The following is a 22,337-nucleotide window of genomic DNA, read 5'->3' as shown; positions in this document are numbered from 1 at the left end:
TGTAGTCTTCCTCTTGCAAATTAGCTCTTTTGCCCAAAGTGGGTTCTGACCACTCCCCTATTTCCCTTTTGGTTGTTCCTATAGGCCCCAAAAGGCCTCCCCCTTTTCATTTTGAAAAATGTGGACCTCTCACCTTGATCTTTTAGACAAGATAAAGCTCTGGTGGAGTATTGATGTGGAAGGCACAACTATGTTCAAGGTAGCTAGAAAACTTAGCAACGCTAAAAGAATGGTTAAAGCTTGGAACAAGTCTAATTTTGGCCACATATTCTTTGAGAAGGAAGTCCTATCTGACAATCTTTCTTCTATCCAAGCCTCTATTCAGGAGGATGGGTATGAAGAGTTAAATAGGGAGGCTGAGCTGTCTATCCTTTCAGAATTACACAACATTATCAGTAAAGAGAAGTTCTGGAGACAAAGATCAAGGGTTAACTGGCTCAAAGAGGGAGACTAGAATATGAAGTTTTTTCATCTTACTAGTCTAAAACATCGAGCTAATAACAGAATCACAAGTTTAAAGAAAGGATAGGGTATGCTGACCAAGGATGATGAAATCTCAATTGAAGTTGTTTCTTTCTTCTCCTCCCTATTGTCTTGGGATCCTATGCTATTCAAAGTGGATTGGGATGACATTGTTTCTTGCATCCCTTAGATCATCCATCCTCACCATAATAAACTACTTCGGGCCATTCCCTCTGATTCGAAAGTTAGAGAAGCTCTCTTCTCTTTCCTAGCTGATAAATCTCCTGGCCTTGATGGTTTCCCTACTTTCTTTTTCCAATTGTTTTGGCCAATTTTGATGAAGGATGTGGTGAAAGCTGTTCAGGAATTCTTTGGGGCCAGAAGCATTCTAAAGGAGGTTAACTCAACTTTTTTAGTTCTCATTCCTAAAATTCCTAGAGCCAATTCCTTGGACAAGTTTAGACCTATTAGCCTATGCAATTCATTTTACAAGATCATTTTGAAGGTTCTTACTTCCAGGTTGCTCAAGCTACTCCCTTTGTTAATATCTCAGCAAAAAACTGGTTTTGTCCTAGGCAAACAAATTTTAGACTCGATAATGATGGTGCAGGAAGTGATTCACTCAATGGAAGATGGAAAAAGGGAAGGGATGTTACTTAAATTGGACCTATCAAAAGCCTATGATCAGGTTGATTGGTCTTTCCTAGATATGGTGCTTAAGGCTTTTGGGTTTGATGATAAAACATGTAAGCTAATTTCTCAGCTGGTAACTACTTCCTCACTTGCTATTTTAGTTAATGGATCCCCCTCCAATTTTTTCAAACCCTCTCATGGTATTCATCAGGGGGATCCTCTTTCACCTATTCTCTTCATAATCTTGGCAGAATGCATTGGCAGACTTATTGAGAAGAATAAGAAGGAAGGGAGAATCAAAGGTATTAAACCTTCTTCTAAAAGTGCCCTTTTTACGTATCAGCAATTTGTTGATGATATTATAATGGGAGGGGAGGCTTCTATTAAGGAGGAAAAGGAAATGAAGAACATCTTGGATACCTACTCTAGAGGGTCGGGACAGCTCATCAGCTAGGATAAGAGTTATGTTTTCTTTATCAACACTCTTGAGGACAGACAGAAGAAAATGTCCAAAATTTTGGGATGTAGTGTGGGGAAGCTTCGCTCTACCTATCTTGGACTCCCTTTGGGCATGAACCCTCCTGATTCTTTCTGGAACAATATTATGGATAGATTCAGTAAGAGGCTGGTTGGTTGGAAAGGGGCCTCTCTTAGCCAAGCTGGAAAATGCCAACTAGTTAAATCGACCCTTCAGAACTTTCCTTTTTATGCTTTGAGCCTTTTTGTGATCCCTATGAAATTTGCTGAGAGGATGGAAAAAATTTAGAGAGACTTCTTATGGATGGGGGTTGAAAGGAATAAAAGGTATCCCCTAGTTTCTTAGGAAAAAGTTTGCCTCCCAAAGAAAAATGGAGGTCTTGGCATTAGGAAGTTAACTCACCTCAACAAGGCTCTTTTGACTAAGAAAATATGGCATATCTTTAGCAGCACAAGGGAATGGAGAGACATTTTGGTAAACAAGCACATAAAGAGGCCCTCTAAATAGTTTACCCTCTTTAGTGAAGATATCCCAAGAGGATCTGTTGTTTGGAATGGTTTTTTAAAAGCTAGGGACCTGGAAAATTCTAGAGTCTCTTGGAAATTGGGAAATGGGATGGATATCCAGTTTTGGTCCGATAGCTGGCTTATTCAAGGCCCTCTTATGAACAACCCTAGCTATGAGGTCTAGGTGAATGACTGCATCAACCTTTTTGGGTAGAAAGTTAGTAACTATAGGAACAATCAGGGATGGATAGACCTTTCCATCATCTCTAAAGATCTTAATCCTATTATGATAACGCTAAAATCTATGGCCCTAAATAACAACAGAGATGAATTGGTCTGGGGAGATAATGCCAATGGGTTATATACTACTGCCTCTAGGTATTTGGCCCTTTGGAGATTAAATGAGGTCCCTCCTTGGTCGAGGGCTTGGCTCCCTGGCCTCATTCCAAAAATTAATATGTTCTATTGGCTGGCTCTATAGGACAAAATCCTCACCTAGGACAACCTCATTAAAAGAGGTCATATTATGTCCAGCAGATGTGTGTTATGTAAAAATCAGACGGAGACTGGCAATCATTTGTTCATTCATTTCTCCTTCTCTAGGGAGGTTTGGCTTTTCCTCACCCAATACTTGGGCTTCAACTGGTGTGTGCCTTTTAACCTTCTGGATCTCTTCTGTCAATGGAATTGCATGTTCAATAGGTCTAATCTTCAGGAATTAAGTTCCTAGATTTTGCCTCATTTCTGTTGGAGCATTTGGAAGGAGAGAAACAATAGAATCTTTAGAGATAAAGAGGAGCTAACTATAGTGATAGGGAAGAAAATATTTTCTAACATTAAGGAAAACTATTTAGTGAGGAAAGGGGCAGATATAGAATTAGGTGGCGAAAAAAAGGAGAAGGCAAAAGATAGAAAGATGAAAAGATAGGAAGCCAAATGGCTTCACCCCCCAGAAGGATGGCATAAAGACAACTTCAATAGAGCTTCCAAGGGAAATCCTAGCTCCTTGGGAAGTGGAGGCATAATAAGGAATGAAAATGTTGATGGAATTGTAACTTTTTCCCTCCCACTGGGATTTCAAACCAATCACTTTGTGAAAGTGAATGCTGTGTGAAATGCTATCAAACTGGCTTTTGAAATCAAAGTAACTAACCTTTGTCTTGAAGGGGACTCAAACAACATTATAAAATGTATAAAAGGCAACTCTCAGCCATCATGGTCGATTGCAAATCTTATTGATGAGGCATGTGAGACTCTTCCCAAATTCAGTAGAGTCCACGTCACTCATATATTCTAGGAAGCTAACCCAGTAGTCGAGAGGTTTGCTAATATAAGGATCGACACAAACCAAATAATGACATGGCATCCCAAAAATATTTTGCCAATGGATGTCAAAAGCATGATCGAACTAGATAAGATCCAAGGAAGTATGGAGAAGATCAATGTGTAATTATGATTATGATTGGATTAAGGGGAAAGGGTACTTCCCAAAAAGGTAGCATGGGAAATTTTAATTGCTGCAATTTATTACAGACTATTTGACATGCTTTGTGGGCCATTTTTTGCATTTACAATAGGAGCAACAGAAAGGTTAATTCTTTCTATATTATGCTCATACACAGAGGTTCCTATCAGTTACAGTGTGAGATGCATATGAGAATTGAGGGTGTGCAGAGTGCAGATATGGTAGCTGAAAGGTGCAGAGAGGAGCCGGTGGGTGAAATAGAGAAATGGAGGAGCACAAAAAAAGTCTGGGAGCAGCTAGAATAGGGCGGGATTACAAGATACATTACGAAACTACATAGATTTGACCAGGAGGTGACCAACATCATGGTTGTATCTTGGAAGGCTGGCAGAGTTAAGGTGAATGGGGTTTCTTTCATGATCATTGAGGAGGTGATATCAACCATTTTTGAAATCTTGATTAAGGGTTTTAAGTTCTTCAGGGACAAGAAGCTCTCATCTAACACTGTGAAGGATGCAGAGGGACTGAAAGCCCTGAAGAAAATTGACACATACTATGTTCTTGATACCATGAAGAAACTATGGAGGTATGTTCTAAGAGTTTTAATTGAGTATGTTACTCTGGACCCTAGGTTTGATTGGGCTTGTACCCACCACTTTGTTCTTTTGAATCATTTTTGGCACAACTCTAAAATTTCTTTTCCTTTTTACTTGTTAACTTCCATGAGCAAGGCAGTGCATAGCTTCAAAAAGAAGCCCACTGATAACCCTGCTCTGCATGAGGGGCTCTTGCTGCTTATTTATGAGCACTTTAAGGATCGGACAATAAGAAACCCCCCCCCCCCCCTCAGACTAAGAATGTGACCTTTGGAAGTTCCAACTTCTCTTCAAACTCAGATGATATTCAGAGCTTAAGCTCTGAGGATGGCAGGATTTTGTTTGCTGGTAAAAAAGTCACCCATCAGGTCAAGAATTTGCCTTCTTCCATAACCCCTAGTAGAAAAAGCCCTATGGTTCATGGGCAGAAGCAACCTGTGAAGGATGAGAAGGTTGATAGTGATGATGAGGAGGATGAGGAGATGAAAGAGGGGGAAAAGGAGATGCAGGAGGAAAATAAGGAAGACTAGGGAGGGAAGAAACGCAAGAGGGAAGATCTAGAGGATGAGAGAATGAAGCAAGAATTGGATATGTCTTCGCTGCCTCTTTCTCCTATCCATATTCATGCCCAACCTAAGGAGCATAAAATGGATTTTAAGAATGAGTGAGGGGAGGTGCAGGTTAAAGACGTGAGGAAAGCTTGGAAAAAATTTAATGTAAGGACCTCAAAAGTGGGCATTTTTAGAGAGGCCATGAACCCGCAGGTCCTCATGGAAAACTATGAAGGGTCGTGGCTTGAAGAATTCATAGACCTGGAAATTGTGGCTATTTTGGATAAAGCAAGGGAAACTGGGATGAACCTCTTGAACAATGCCTGCAACAGTATGATTGATAACTTCAGATCAATCAAGTGGCTTTTCCATGAGCTGGAGGAGGTCAAAGAGCAGGTGGGTCATATGGAGGAAAACAGGAATGGAGTGGATTCTGATTATAGAGATGGCCAATGTGAGAGGCTCAGTCTGGTAGAGAGAAGGATTAACAACCTTGAGATCTACAATCACAATCTCTCAAACCAGATGATTTCGCTGCTAAGCTCCATTAACAACAACATCATATCTTTAACTGGCTAGATCAAAGATAGAGTTATGAAGGAAGATGAGGAAGGAAAAGACAGGGAAAAAGCTAGACTGGTGGTTGAGCTTGAAGAGGACAACATCAACAATGGTCAGGACCAGGAGGATCAAAGGGTGCACCAGCAGGAGGCTGAGGAGAACCAGATGGCCTATGAGGCTACTCAGGTCATGCAAGAGCTGGAGAGAAAGAACGAGCACTAATCCACTACCTGCTCTTTTGTTTCTATCTACGCCTTTTTTTGGCTTTTTGTCAAGGCTTTGCCTTTTTCGGTTCTTATTGTTTCTATTCCTGGTCTTTTCTATGTTCTTTGTTTTATGGCTAGGCCTTGTGCTTATTTATAGCCTCTGAACTTGAACTCTTTTGGTTGGGCTTTTCACACTTATTTTCAGCCTTGTTAATGTTTTAACTCTTGGGTTTCAGGGTCCCTGTAAAACCTGTTTATCTAATAAAAAACATTGTATGTTATCATCAAATATAAATTCAATGATATTTACCAATCAGCTACTATATTATATAATAACCCCAAATATTAAAGTAATAGTTTGTATATATTTTAATTGAATACACATAATATTTGTCATTATACAATAAGAAGTTTGTAAATAACTATATTACAATAGGTTGTTGTACCCAATATTTGTAGAATGTATCAATGAAGACTACCTTTTTTAGACCACATAAGCTCTTTTTTATTACATAATTGTACAACCCCAAGGCTTGGATGGAGAAATGTGAGATATGAAAAGATGCGGACATGTGTGGGAAGAAAGTACTTGCATTAATGGAAAATCAAGAAAGTTCAAGAGTTATTTTCACACCAACAAAAATATTGAAGGACTTAATTTAAAATGGTAAAATATCAAAAGGAATACACAATATATGAGCTAAACAAAGAGAAATTCAAGAGCATTAGATAACAAACACTTCAATATTCTCTAACACATAGAGGACATCATTGAAATAACCAAACGACATAATCAATATTTGCTCTAAAGATTGAATGACAAATACATACCTCTTTGAGTTTGTACCTCCTCTACTTTGAAATAATAAATACAAACCCTTGCTATAGAAAAGTCAAGAAAGACAATAGTCAATATATTAAATGAACAATTGACAATTAACACTATGCAAAATATACAACTACCAAAATACTGACAGTTGAAAATCTAATTTGAACCTCATTCATATGAATATGACAAATACCTTTCACTGTGTGAGTCTTATCAAATTTGTGTTTCTTTGAAATACTTTGATCCTATAATTATAGGCACAAGTTCAACCAATGAGAAGATTTATGCATAGTTTTTTAAAGCATATTTAACATATTCAAAAATAAGACTTTTTAATTATTTATTATTTTAAATATTTCAAAATATTATTATTATTTATTAATATATTGATAACTTTATTTAATAAAATATATAATTTATATTAGTTTTTTAAACAAATTATTTTATTATCAAAATAAAAAATAAAACTATATTTTTCAATTAATACAAATCTATTTTATGTAATACAATCTATTTTTTTATTATAATAAATATTTAGATATTTTATTATTATTTATTTTAATTTTGATATTTTTATTTAATAAAAGTTATAGATTATATTGATTATTTTGAATATTAAAAAATAGATTGTATGAGTTGAGTTCCCCTCTTTTTAGTATAAATTTGTATCTTCTTTTTCATTTAATAAAATATAGGTGAGATGACCTTTTATAAAAATAAAAATAAAGATTAAAATTTTATTTACTATCACCATTATTATTATTATTCTTTTTCAATTATATAATTCAATTTTATTTATTATTCTAGAGAATTGATAATTCTATTATGATTAATTTTAATTTTGATATTCTTATTTGATAAAACTAATTTTACTAATTATTTTAATTAATAAAAATAAGATAACAATATTTTTTAGATTTAACTCTAATAAAAACTTAAATTATATATTTTTCAATTAATACAAATCTATTTTATTTATTATTCTAAATATTTTTGAATATTATTTTAACTATTTTTTATTTAAATTTTTTAATTAATTAAATCTATGATTTTTTTTCTTATTAAAATAAAAATTTTGAAAAATTATTTGTTTGATTTTTAATATAAAGACTAATCTTAAGTTTAATATATTAAAAATTTAATTAATTAAATAGATTTTTTTTAATGAAAATAAAAGTATGAATTTTATTTTTGCAATATAAAAAGTAATCTTAAATTTAGTATATAAATTTTTGAAGATACTATTATAATTTATTTATATGTAAATGTGAAGCTATTATCATTGCCTTTATATTTCTCTATTTTATTTAATAAAAAATCTTTGTCATGATTATTTTATTTAATTAAAAATAGATTATATATACTTTTATTATTAAAGGACAGTTAAATTAAAGAAGAAATAAACATGTTATATTATCATTTACCAAGAAAACATTAAAAAAACTATACTATCATTTTATTTATACTTTAAATATTTTTTTCAATTAATACATATCATTTTTACCAAAAAATATAAATTTTGGGTTTTATACAATTTTTTTTTTTATCGGTAAATGGTCAAAGCCTAGATTTATTATTATTATTTCAAATTAATTATTATTATATGTTAAGCGAAGGTAGATTCGAACCCAAGACCTCCCACATGAGAGGCTGACAAGTTACCATTGCGTTGTAGGCTTTTGCTTGGGTTTTATACAATTAGTTTTATTCATTCTGCTATTATTTTATATGATATTATTGTTTATTTAATTTTTAAATTGATTAATAAAAATGATTGAAACAATAGGTAATGGACCAAAGCCTTGATTATTATTATTATTATTTTTAATCATTATGATGTGTTAAACGAAAGTATATTCAATCTCAATACCTCCCCAATGAGAGGCTCACAATTTACCATTGTGTTGTAAGGTCTTGGCTTAATAAAAATGATAATTAGTAACCGAATAAGAAATAGTTAAGAAGATTTTGACATTAATTATTTTTCAGCTGGTTTTCATCTCACTACACTTTTAACTCTTATTTTTTCATATATATTTAATTTAATTAGCTATTATCTTCATTGTTAACTCTTATTTCTTCCTTATCCATTTAACTTAAAATTCAATAACTATAAAATTATAAGATATGTCATACATTATTTAAATATTTCTATTTATTTAGCTGATAGGTTGTGCGGTAGGAAGTGGACCATAAAATAGACTATACTAATTATCTAATTATTATTATTTTTTATCGCTAATCAACCAATGCCTTGATATATAGAGATTAAAAAGAAATCAAAGTAGATTTTTAGTTTCTCCGTTCAAATGGGCAATGATAGAAAAGAATGGAGAAGAAAATCTCCAATCTTTCCCGGGACAAAGTATTACATTATTACATAAATGAAAGGGGCATACCCTAGTGCTACGATAATTTCTTTCTTTCCACTTTTAGCCCTTATAGATTTAGGGGCTTTAACACAACTTTCTTTTCTTTACATCTTATTTCTTTCTTTTCTCCCTTTGATCATTGACTCATTTTAGCTTGTTTTTGGAGCCAGCTTGGTGACTTGAGCATTTCCTCTAGGATTCCTGCCACTTAGTAAATCTTATTTTGAAAATTTCATTAGTCCAAAAAATGATTCCAATCTAATATTTCCTTATCGCTTATCTTATTATTCATATCAATCTATTTCCATTTTTTAATGTAGATGAACTAGCTTTTATAAGTCATCTATATATATATATATATCTGTGTTTGTGAGAGATTTCTTTTTAGTTTTTAGTTTTATTTACATTGAAATTTGATTGAATAAATTTTATTTTAGGGAGAGTTTAATAGTCATAATTTGGATATCTATATTTCTTCAAAATTCATTCAATTTTTTAAAAAATTGTTTCTTCATCCTAATTTACTACCTGCTAATTATTTATATTAAGTTCCTTTAACAAAAAACCAAATTTATTTTCACATTCATCTTAGAATGGCTAACACCTTATCTAACAAAAATATATATATTTATCATGTTGATTACAAATATATATTATCCAACTGAATTGTTTAAATTAGGATCTTATTGTTCTATCTTTTCTTATTGGATTTTAAAATGAGAATTATTTTTATTTTGAAATTTTGGAATTTTGGGGAGATTTTTTCTTTACTCTTTAATCAATTACTTATTATCTTAATTTTGATTATCATTTATATATATTTCAAACCAATGATCATAAAGATCTATGGTTTCCAAGTGGTCTATAAAATAGATTATAATATTTATTATTAAATAATTATCTTTTTGAATAAAAATACATGTGATTATTCATTCTATTATTCTAATAATGGATCATGTAGTGTGATCTAAAATGTTGAAGATTAAAAATCACATACAATTTAATTCAAAAGATAATTGTTTAACTTGAACTGTGAAAATTACATGAATCATATTTATTATTTTATTTTAATAATCATTCATTAATATTTGATATCATTTATCACAATGATCAATCATATTTAGAACTTTTAGAAATTGAGAATTTTTTTTCTTTCAAAAACCACATTTATATTATAGGTTAATTTTGTCACAACTTAACAATTTATATATACATGTTCTTTAGATATTTGAACTTGGTCTCTATGATGAATCAAATCCAACCCTTTATATACACATAAGTTTTATGTCTTATAATTTTTTTAGTTGCCTAATTAAATTAATTTTGGTAATCACAACAAATGAATTATAAGTTATTGAAAATTAGAGTGACCAAACATAACAAAAATTATGAATATTAATAGTAGAAACTTAGAACTCTTCTTTTACATTAACAATTCTAATTTAATTTACGAATACATTTAGTTAGAAATCATTTTTACATTACAAGCCAATTGTTTTACGAATTGGAAGTTTTTTCTTTTCTTTGAAATTTGAACTTTTAAAAATAAAAACATCTATGTTTCAACATTTGTTTTTCCTCAAATGGTTTAACCAATCAAAATGAATTCCTTGAAACAACACATAAATTTTATGTCTCGTAGTCTTAAAATCATACTATGTTGAGGACTAACTAGCATTTTGTTGACACCCTATGATTTAATTTTGAACTATTATATAACCAAAAACATAATGAAAGGATTAATGTGTCTTCTTAATTATTTTTTTAGTAGTTAAATGAAAAAAATTATACTTAAATTGATGGGAACTTATGTAGGTAATTATTTTTCTTAGTTTTGAAATTAACTTCTATTCATATGTTCACACAGAATTGATTTTATATGTTGTTGTATTTCAATTAATTTGACTCAACATGAATTCAATTTTTTAAATCTTTGGTTTATGTAATATAGGTCTTGCAACAACTTGTGTGCATCAACATTGTCATGTATTACAAGCCAACAATAGTCCAACTAGCCAGATTTGCATCCAACATTGTGGCTTTGTAAATATCATTTATTACATGTGGATTGAATGCACTAGGTTATGTATTGGGAAAGTACTTGATTGACCAAACACGAAGGAAAAGACTTGTCATTATCAGTTTGTTTGATGTTATTGTATCACTTACATTGCTCAATAGACTATTCTACTTTTCAATGTGACATTCTCCTCAAGTGGCCATTATATAGAACTACAAAAACTAGACTAGTTTGGCTTGCCTAGCATTTTCCAAGTTAGATAATGATTTACCTTTGCATTGTACTAAATGTATTGTCATGGAGTGTGGATTTTGTGAAGGAGGAAATTCAGAATAAGTGAAGTCCTCTTTTTTTTTTTCCAGTGTTCTCTATATTATAGTATCGAAGATGGGGGGGATAAATTTCAATATTTTTTCTTTCAATATTTAAAGAAAACTGTAAAAATCTGACTTTTGTGCATGATGTATATTAGGCCATGAAATGCTTAAAACTTGTCTTGCGAAGAACAAGACTTCATAAGATTTATGTGATAACCTTCACCATTTACAAAATTCATAATTCACTCTTGGTTGTCCCAACAAGCTTGGTGGCCTTGCTATAACTAGATTGACATTGTATATTTGTGTCTTTGCACTAGATATGGAAATCGTTACTTGGGTAGTCAATCAAAAATATATCCCCTAAGTTACAAGGGAATTGGAGGAGACTTTGTAGCCACATGTCTATGGATTGCAAACCTCATTGTTTCAAAAACCTTCCTCACACTTACTAAGGTCACCAGTCCTGACATGTCATTCTTGTTATTTATTTGCATTACAATTTTTACTTTGGGATTTGTCATTCTTTACATCCCTAACACCAAAGGCATGTCATTAGGAAACTTTGAGAAAATGTAACATGACATGCATATGGAAAAGAAGAATGGGGATAAATGGAGATCCTTGACTTGCATCATGAAGAAGAAGAAAAATGTTCATTTGGATGACAAAAAAGACATCCAAGGAGTGTCTTAAGCATGGCTGAAGAAGTACTCCACTTTTACATAAATGTTAATCTCCAGTATGATTGTGCAACTAGTTTTGAGAGCAGATTTTCACTAACATATATTAGATATTGGATTTTTTTGAAAGCTATCATTTATAAAAATGCCATGCCTATTTATATAAATTTTATTAATTTAATGAGATATTATCTATGCAAATTTTTATTTATTTACTTAATTATTTCTTATAGCTAAAAATTTCATAAATTATTCATATTCTTTGAGAAACTCAATATAATAGATTATGTTCTTTTTTATCTTCCTTACTTGTGTAACATAGATTATGGTGTATTTGTGTTATGGTCCTCTTTATATAATGGATTATGCAATGTTTCCATTCTCTTGTTCAAGCATATGATGAATAATAATTATTGTTTTTGTTCATAAATTAAATGAATTATGTAAACTTGTTTGATTTTGAATTGAAGCCTTCATAGAAAATGTTTTCTATATTGAAAATGAAAATCTTTTTTTTTTCAATGGTTGTGAAATTATTTATGCTTCTTATTATTCAAAGAAAATATACTTTGTGATGATTTTTTTACCTTTTATACTGTTCACAGAAAACATATTTTATGATTGTAGTGACTATTTATACTTTCTTCTCATTCTTTCATATGATGAATTATAGAGTGGGATAAAAAATGTATAATACTTTTCTTTTCAAAATATAAATCATGTAAATCTAAGATTTGATTTTGAATTAAAGCCAATGAAACATATAGAAAAAAATCTATATTAAAAATGACAATCTATCATTTTTTAATAGTTGTATCATTTTTTAATAGTTGTAAGATTGCTTAAAGTTTTGTAATGTTGAAAGAAAATATATTTTATGATTGTGATGATTATTAGTCACTATCTTATAGCTAAAGATTTATATTTTCAGTTCATTATAGCTATTAATTTTAAATTTATGAAGATTTGCATTTAGCTAATATATAGTTTATGTTAATATTTATTATCAAACTAATTATTTAAAGATTAAGTAATCCTTTAATTGGTTGTTTTATAATTTTCTAGTAGTTTTAATTTTTTTTGTACTTGTCATAGGCAAATACTATTGCATTCACTTTCTTATAAAAACTTAATCAACTTAAACCAATCACATATAATTATTTTTAAATAATTAAAATCTTTGTAAAGTTCTATTATTTAATTTTAAATGTTATATGCTCCACAAATTATTTAATTGACTCAATGAGTTTTGTGTTATAGGAGCCATTTTCTCGGAGGTTCTCCATATTACAATTTTTTTTGGATAAATTCATGTCAAATGGAGAGTTGTGTGACACTTTTCTATTATATCTTAGTTTATACTTAAGCTTTTACATAAATTGTCAATAGATTATATTTAAATTTGTTGTGATTTTTTGTTAGATTTAATAAATTAAAATAATTTTATTTGAAAATAGATATATTGATGTCATTCATTTATATGTAAATAATGTTAATTAATTACTTCAAAACATTAATACATTATAATTGATATAATTTGTATATATAAAATTATATTCAATAATATTAATATTATTGAACAACAAATAATTTTTTTAAAGAATTATGTAGTTGTGTACTATTTAATTTTTATTTTATGTTAAATTTCTTTTCTGAAAAAATAAATTTTCATAGTTATAACTATTATATTAAATAAATATCTAGTATTGATGAAATATGCATCATTCAATATATATAATTTTAGGGACATATTGTAAGGTCTTATGATATAAGTTTAGAACTTGAATGCATATATCTTATGACCTTCATTTATAGTGATGTAAGATTTCTTTTATGCATTTACTCTTCTTCATGAATTTCAAAGATGATGTTGTTGTCATGCTAAATATTTGTATTAGTAAGTTCTCTAAGTAACATAGATAAATGTTAATTAAATATCATTATTATTATACTTTATTAATTTTTCATATTGTAATTCGTCTAGAAAAAAAAGTAAACTATTCATTACTTATTATTCAATATAAAACATATAATTATATTTCGCTTTATATCTCAAATAATTTTTTGTTAAAATTTCTATTTCTAAAAGATATAATTAGATTGAAATTTCTAACTCAAAACTACTTAGTTTCGAAGAATAACTATGAAAATGCATTTTTTTTAAAACTATTCTATTTAATTACTTCTAATTATATTGAACAATTTATTCATTATTAAATTTCTTTACTTTACATAATAATTTTATTAGATGGATTTAAATTTATTCAAAAATATATTTAAAATTGATAATTATATTCAAATAATAAATTTACTATAAGGCAAGTACATGTTACTATGTGGCATTTGTTTATGAAAAATTTGAGATTTTCAAATTTGTGTTTTGGTTTCTAGGATTGTTGGTTGCCATTTTTTGAACAATCTTTTTTTTTTTTTATTGGTAAGAGGCTGAAGCCAAGATTAATTATTAATAATTATTATTTAATTATGCATAGGCAGATTTGAATCCAAGACCTCTTTGATAATCACAATTTATCATTGTGTTATACACTCTTGACTAGCGGATTTTTGAACAATCTATTAACTCCTCAATTTTAAATGTAAATTCATAACTTCATGATTGTACATCATTAGACTGACAACACTAATAGCAAAAATAAGTTTTATGAATGAAATATGTATAAATGCTAAATATATTTTTAATTATATTATTTTAAAAATAATAAAATTTATTCATATACCTTCTACTATTATATTTTTAATTTTATATATCAATATTCTAATTGTTCCATTATTTATTATTATTATTATTATATATCATTTTTCAAATTTTTTTTTATTAAAATGATTTATTTATAAACAAGAGTTCTAGTAGAGTTAGAGTTCTTACCTATTTTTTAAGAAAAATATATTTAAATAATGCATTTTATAAAATATTTGTAAGAGATTGTCTATATATGTTGGGATACACGTTAGATATATTTATTAATCAAGTGAATTTCAACTAATAAATAGATATGGTTAAATGTGCATCTAAATTTTACACTTAAATATGGACAAATATATTTTGTCCTCTTATGTGGGAGATATTGTAGAATATTTCACCTCACACCTTTAGGGTTATATATAAGGACTGACCCCAAATTTTTAGTCACTCATATGATTTTTTGTTAAGAGCATTCAAGATATATTCATTTATTTTCAAAGTATTTTATTATTGCATTAACTATTTACATGAACATTTAAGGAACTTTGTATGATTGTCTTTCATCTTTGATATTTCCATAAAGCCATTAAAGATGGAAGTCAATAATTTTATTTTTATTTTAAATAATTTTAACATACTCTTTTAAAAATACATTAAAAATTAAAAAGGAGAAAATTATAAAGAAATGAATGTTTAATATTTTTCTTTATTTGAAGAGTGGACATGTTTAAGAAATAGAAAAAAAAAGTCATTAATTTTATTTTTTTTCTTTCATTTAAAAAAAAATTTCTAAATAGTAGTTCTATAGTTAATGTTTCTTAAGGATTGAAAGTTGCTTTTAGTTATTAAATAACCTCTTATACCTTAAAAATTCATGTCCTAATAATTTTTATCTTAATCATTTAAACAAATGTCAACCTATCATTATCATTATCAACTTGAGAAAAAATCCCTGCAAATTAAATTAATAATAATTTATTTTTAAAAAAGTAGTCTGTTAAACTTTAGAAATGTTTGGAGAGACTAAGTTAATATATATGGTGAACATTATTTTGCAAGACAAAAATCAAATGACATTTGGCCACCTCAATACCGTTGATTACCACTCATCTACTTAAATGTTCAATACCTTTGTAGACTATGTCTTGCCTAGCTTATGGTTTATGCTTATTGGTCTATGGCATCTTCAATACCATATTAAATTATGCTCACTCTTGGTGCAAGAGCACCTAGTCAAACTTCTTGTTTTGATTTCTAGTTGTGATTTTAGGCATGTACTGACTCTAGCCAATTCAAGAGTGTGAGTTTGGACCCTTCGAGGTCATTTTTTTGCTCCTAGATGGATTGTGCCTACTTCAATCTAGTCTAGATTTTTTTTTGTTTTCTTTGTTGTTTAGGGTTTTTGAGAGCAAAACTAGGGCTATGGGTCTTATACCCAGCAACCTAAGATAGGTGTAGTTTTGAGCCATCTTTCCCTCTATGATGTTTTTACATCCTTGTGCATAGGTTGGAGACCATGCCTTGTCATTTGGCAAAAAGTTGGTGAAAGATGTCAAAAAGATGTAAATTGTGCAAAATTTATCAAATAGGTCAAAATGGATAAAATCATGTAAATTGATGCTTTGAAGGATAAATCATGCCTAGACAACATAAATGGATCATAGTGGACAAATCTAGAAGTTCCCAAGTAAAGGAAATCAAAGTTGCTCAAAAATGCAAAAAAATGTCGAAGTTGTTAGCAATTTTGAAAAGTTTCACAATGCAAGAAAGAGGTTGATGTTTATTATAAATTCCTAAAAACTCTTGAGGAACTTATAAAACCATGAAGTAAACCAATCCCAAGGGTTGGAAGTTATAATAAGAAATTTTTTGTAAGTGAATCCATAAGATATAGTTTTGAATTTGACATTTTTGTGTTCTTTTGATTGCATGTACAAATTAATAGATTGAAAGACTCATTTCTATGTTGGATTATTATTGCTCATGTTGTTCCAGTACTTTTCATTTTAGACTTTAGGTTGTTTAGAGTTCATTTTTACATACATTGTTTGTTATTTTTGCATTAGCAATTTTTGGAAAACTAGCTCCTCCATGAATCCTCATCGTGGAATCATCATGGTTCTTAGGCTAATGGAAATGGAGCCCTTGTATAGTGTACATAGCAAGGGAGAGGCCTGGAAAATCTTGGCAGCCAATTTTAAAGTGATGCCCTAGTTGAGCCTTTAGTGCATGACTATGTGATCACATAGCTAACATGTTGTTTTGAGTGGATTGAATGCATTGGATAGTTCAATCTAAGTATTGGAAAAAGAGGAGGGATGTGTCAGGAAGACACGTGTAAAAGGAGAAAGTTTCAAGACTAGATTGACCATGTATTTTATCAAACCCTAATGAATGTTGATTGGTAATGTTAGAAACCCTTGCTTTTAGGCACAAAAATAAGAAGGGTCCGTACAGATAGGTTGGGAATCTGACATCCTCAAATATATTAGATTTTCCAAAAAGGTATCCATATCTAAGATTGGTTTTCTGCCTTGTTAAGAAAATTTTGGAATGGAAGTCTAGAACCTAACTTTGGAGACCTAATTTAATTAAAACTATTTAGGACAATTTTGTCAAGATTGAGGAAATTGATAAGGAAACCTATGGAAAATGAGTCCAAGAGGATAGGGATAGCCTAAAAAAAATTAAGATGCACCCCACACTCCATGCTAAAGGCAAGAACAGTAATCTTTAAAAAATGGTGAGTTTGAGGATTAAGAAAGATGTCCCTAGAAAGGTAGCAAGTGTGGAGGGTAAGATAGATATTCTCTTGGGGTTAGGGTGACATAGAGAACACTAATAGGCTATGAAGAGAGACTAGTGAATCCTTAGGAAAAGAAAGGACAAAGCAAGCAATCCATCTTACATCAGATTGGTATCATAGCCTCAAAAGATTGGGCTCGAGGTTAGATGTATCAGACTAAAGAATCAGTAGATGAGACAATGATGGTGACTAATGGTGCTTTAAGCTAAATAAATGGGTGAGAAAAAGGATAGAAATAGACTCCTTTAATAAACCCTAGAGGAATTGAAAACAAAGTTAGAAGAAGTTGCTGAAGCAGCTAAGAAGTAAGATCAAGAAGGTGAAAGTAGCAGTAAGGGTAAAGAAAATATTGATGAGGAAGACATCGTACCTATCCTAGACCCTCCATTGAATGAGGAAAAATTCTTTAAAGCCATAAAGAAATTGGGTGGGAAAGCTTTAAAAGGAATGATTTATATATATTTCAGACCAGTGATCATAAAGATCTATGGTTTACAAGTGGTCTATAAAATAGATTATAATATTTATTATTAAATAATTATATTCTTGAATAAAAATATATGTGATTATTCATTTTACTATTCTGATAATGAATCATGTAGTGTTATCCAAAATGTTGAAGATTAAAAATCACATACAATTTAATTCAAAAGATAATTGTTTAACTTGAACTATGAAAATTACATGAATCATATTTATTATTTTATTTTAACAATCATTCATTAATATTTGATATCATTTATCACAATGATCAACCATATTTAGAACTCTTAGAAATTGAGAATTTTTTTCTTTCAAAAACTACACTTATATTAAAGGTTAATTTTGTCACAGCTTAAAATTTATATATACGTGTTCTTTAGATATTTGAACTTGGTCTCTGTGATGAATCAAATCCAACCCTTTATACACACATAAGTTTTATGTCTTATAATTTTTTTAGTTGCCTGTTAAATTAATTTTGGCAATCACAAAAAAATGAATAATAAGTTATTGAAAATTAGTGTGACCGAACATAACATAAATTATGAATATTAATAGTAGAAACTTAGAACTCTTCTTTTACATTAACAATTCTAATTTAATTTACAAATACATTTAGTTAGAAATCATTTTTACATTAAAAACCAATTGTTTTATGAATTAGAAGTTTTTTCTTTTCTTTGAAATTTGAACTTTTTGAAATAAAAATATCTATGTTTCAACATTTATTTTTCCTCAAATGGTTTAACCAATCAAAATGAAGTCCTTGAAACAACACATGAATTTTATGTCTTGTAGTCTTAAAATCATACTCTATAGAGGACTAACTAGCATTTTGTTGACACCCTATGATTTAATTTTGAACTATTATATAACCAAAAACATAATGAAAGGATTAATGTGTCTTAATTATTTTTTCAGTAGTTAAATGAAAAAATATATACTTAAATTGATGGGAACTTATGTAGGTAATTATTCTTCTTAGTTTTGAAATTAACTTCTATTCATATGTTCACACGGAATTGATTTTATATGTTGTTGTATTTCAATTAATTTGACTCAACATGAATTCAATTTTTTTAAATCTTTGGCTTATGTAATATAGGTCCTACAACAACTTGTAAGCATTAACACTGCCATGTATATTTACAAGCTAACAATAGTCCAACTAGCTAGATTTGCATCTAACATTGTGGCTTTGTAATTATCATTTATTACATGTGGATTGAATGCACTAGGTTATGTATTGGGAATGTACCTATTTGATTGAACTCAAAGGAAAGGACTTCTCATTATTAGTTCATTTGATGTTATTGTATCACTTACGTTGCTCACTGAACCATTCTACTTTTTAATGCGACATTCTCCTCAATTGGCCATGACACAAAATGACAGAAACTAGACCAGTTTGGCTTGCCTAGCATTTTCCAATTTAGATAATGATTTTTCCTTCGTAGTGTACTAAATATATTGTCATGGAGTGTGGATTTTATGAAGGAGGAAAGTTAGTATAGGTAAAGTCCTCTTTTTTTTCCAGTGTTCTCTATATTATAGTATGGAAGATGGGGCGGATAAATTTCAATGTTTTTTCTTTTAATATTTAAAGATAACTATAAAAATCTAACTTTTGTGCATATCAGGCCACAAAATGCTTAAAACTTGTTTTGCAAAGAGAAAGAATTCATAACATTTATGTGATAACCTTCACCACTTGCAGAGTTCATAATTCACTCTTGGTTGTCCCAACAAGCTTGGTGGCCTTGCTATAACTGGATTGACATTATATATTTGTGTCTTTGCACTAGGTATGGGAATTGTTACTTTGGCAGTCAATTCAGAAATACATTCCCCAAGTTACAAAGGAATTGGAGGAGACTTTGCAGCCACATGTCTATGGATTGCAAACCTCATTGTTTCAGAAACCTTCCTCACACTTACTAAGGTCATCAGTCCTAACATGTCATTCTTGTTATTCATTTGCATTACAATTTTTACTTTGGGATTTGTCATTCTTTACATCCCTAAAACCAAAGGCATGTCATTGGGAATTTTTAAGAAAATGTAACATGACATACATATGGAAAAGAATAATGGGGATAAATGGAGATCCTTGACTTATATCGTGAAGAAGAAGAAAAATGTTCATTTGGATGAGAAAAAAGACATACAAGGAGTGTCTCAAGCATGACTGACTTATATCATGAAGAAGAAGAAAAATTTTCATTTGGATGAGAAAAAAGACATCCAAGGAGTGTCTCAAGCATGGCTAAAGAAGTACTCCACTTTTACATAAACGTTAATCTCTAGTATGATTGTGCAACTAGATTTGAGAGGAGATTTTCACTAAGATATATTAGATATTGGGTTTTTTTTTAAAGTTGTCATGTATAAAAATGTTATTCGTATTTATATAAATTTTATTAATTTAATAAAATATTATCTATGCAAATTTTTATTTTTTTACTTAATTATTTCTTATAGGTAAAAATTCTATAAATTATTCATATTCTTTGAGAAACTCAATATAATAGATTATGAAGTGTTCTTTTTTATCTTCCTTATTTGTGTAATGTAAATTATGGTGTAGTTGTGTTATGATCCTCTTTATATAATGGATTATGAAATGTTACTATTCTCTTGTTCAAGCATATGATGAATAATAATTATTGCTTTTGTTCATAAATTAAATGACTTTTGTAAACTTGTCTAATTTTAAATTGAAACCTTCATAGAAAATATTTTCTATATTGAAAATGATTTTTTTTTTTTCAATGGTTGCGAAATTATTTATGCTTCTTATTATTCAAAGAAAATATACTTTGTGATGATTGTTTTTACCTTTTATACTATTCAAAGAAAACATGTTTTATGATTGTAGTGACTATTTATACTTTCTTCTCTCATTCTTTCATATGATGAATTATAGAGTGGGATAAAAAATGTATAATACTTTTCTTTTCAAAATATAAATCATGTAAATCTAAGGTTTGATTTTGAATTAAAGCCAATGAATTATATAGAAAAAAATCTATATTAAAAATGACAATCTGTCATTTTTTAATAGTTGTAAGATTGCTTAAAGTTTTGTAATGTTCAAAGAAAATATAATTTATGATTGTGATGATTGTTAGTCACTATCTTATTGCTGAAGATTTATATTTTCAGTGCATTATAGCTATTAGTTTTAAATTTATAAAAATTTGTATTTAGCTAATATATAGTTTATGTTAATATTTATTATTATTTTTTATTTTTGGAAAAAGTGGACAAGCCACTATATATATATATATATATATATATATATATATATATATATATATATATATATATATATATATATATATATAATAAAAAATAGTTCAAGAGCTCAACTAGGAAAGAACCAGAAAGAAAACTCAGCATCGTCACAATATTTACAATTAACTAGCATCAATATTTACAATCTTACTATATCGATGAACAACACTAACACCATCAAAATTTGAAATATATCAAATTTTACATTGTCATCACACATCAGGCATGGAGGACTCAAATTTAGTTAAGACAAGATTTTCAACAACTTGTAAAACATGCCTGAAGTATGGAAAAATAATGCAAAAAGATAGAAAGAGAATGTTGTGCTATCTTTCTTCCATATCTTTTCTTGAAGCACCCAAAGCAGGAGTTGATTTCATACTAGAATTTACAGAGAAGCCCCATCCAAAATTTGGACATGATAAGGGAGCAACGTACCAACTCAAGCTTGGGCCCTCAGTAGCAACATCTGAAATGCTAATAGAAATGCCAGTGGAAGATGGTGCACCCCAAACACTTGGTTTGGTGACATCTAACTGAGGAGGCTGAGTAGTTTCTTGTGAGACATGGTGGACTAAATCAAGAACATTGAAAGTCAAAATCAACCATGCACTTGGTTCACTAAGGTGTCTTCACGTGGATAGCTTTTTCTCGTGCATCAAAAATTGGAATACCCAAAACATTAATCAAAGAAAATGCAATTTTCTTCACCTCCTCTATTAGTCGATAACCCAGAGAACATGCCATGAATTGTAGGGTCTTGGTTAGGAACTAAGGATTATGCTTTTCAAAGGTCTTTTGCAGTGCTTCAAAAGTCATTATAACCTCATGGTTCTTCATGAGTATGGATCTTGAAAATATTCCCCCTATCAGGGCATTACCAGACCACAGATCATAGCTCTACATCACCCGTTTCAACTTATTGTTAGCCCAGTATTCTAGCCAGACCACCTTGATAGCAATGATTTCCAATCTCGACGTTAATTGTAGGAGATCCATGGCATTAGATAGGAAAATGGAAACCAAAGTTGAAGGAAATAACACATTTCTTGCGAAAACAAAAAAGAGATCCTCCCCAATTATGGTTCAAATCGCACGACGAATGTGGTGGGAGTGAACAATAAAAATAATGTCCAAAACTGCATCATCAAGAGGATTAGAAAGTGCATCTTCATCCAATGCTAGATGAAGCATAATTCTAAAGTTTTTTGGGAGAATTCTATGATGGAATTGGCAGGAATCACATTTCACGAATGAATCTTGAGGGAGCGACATTTTGGAGGCAATTTAGATGACAAGCACAACAAGATGAGAAGATGGATACATGAATAGAAATCCATTCTACACATTTAAATAAATCCCTCAACA

At 29.6% G+C, this 22,337-nt stretch overlaps 2 pseudogenes; both read left to right on the top strand.

Annotated features, from left to right (window-relative positions):
• The first annotated feature begins 5,096 nt into the window (after positions 1-5,096).
• On the top strand, positions 5,097-11,692 carry LOC149551917 (putative inositol transporter 2; annotated as a pseudogene).
• A 2-nt stretch (positions 11,693-11,694) lies between these two features.
• LOC149551916 (putative inositol transporter 2) lies at positions 11,695-19,860 on the top strand (annotated as a pseudogene).
• The last annotated feature ends 2,477 nt before the right edge of the window (positions 19,861-22,337 follow it).

Source organism: Cupressus sempervirens, chromosome 6 (assembly GCF_028749045.1).
Source record: "Cupressus sempervirens isolate cs-2001-9-10 chromosome 6, ASM2874904v1, whole genome shotgun sequence".
NCBI lineage: Eukaryota > Viridiplantae > Streptophyta > Pinopsida > Cupressales > Cupressaceae > Cupressus > Cupressus sempervirens.
The sequence above is the reverse complement of the archived record's forward strand: the minus strand, read 5'-3'. Positions and strand labels throughout refer to the sequence as shown.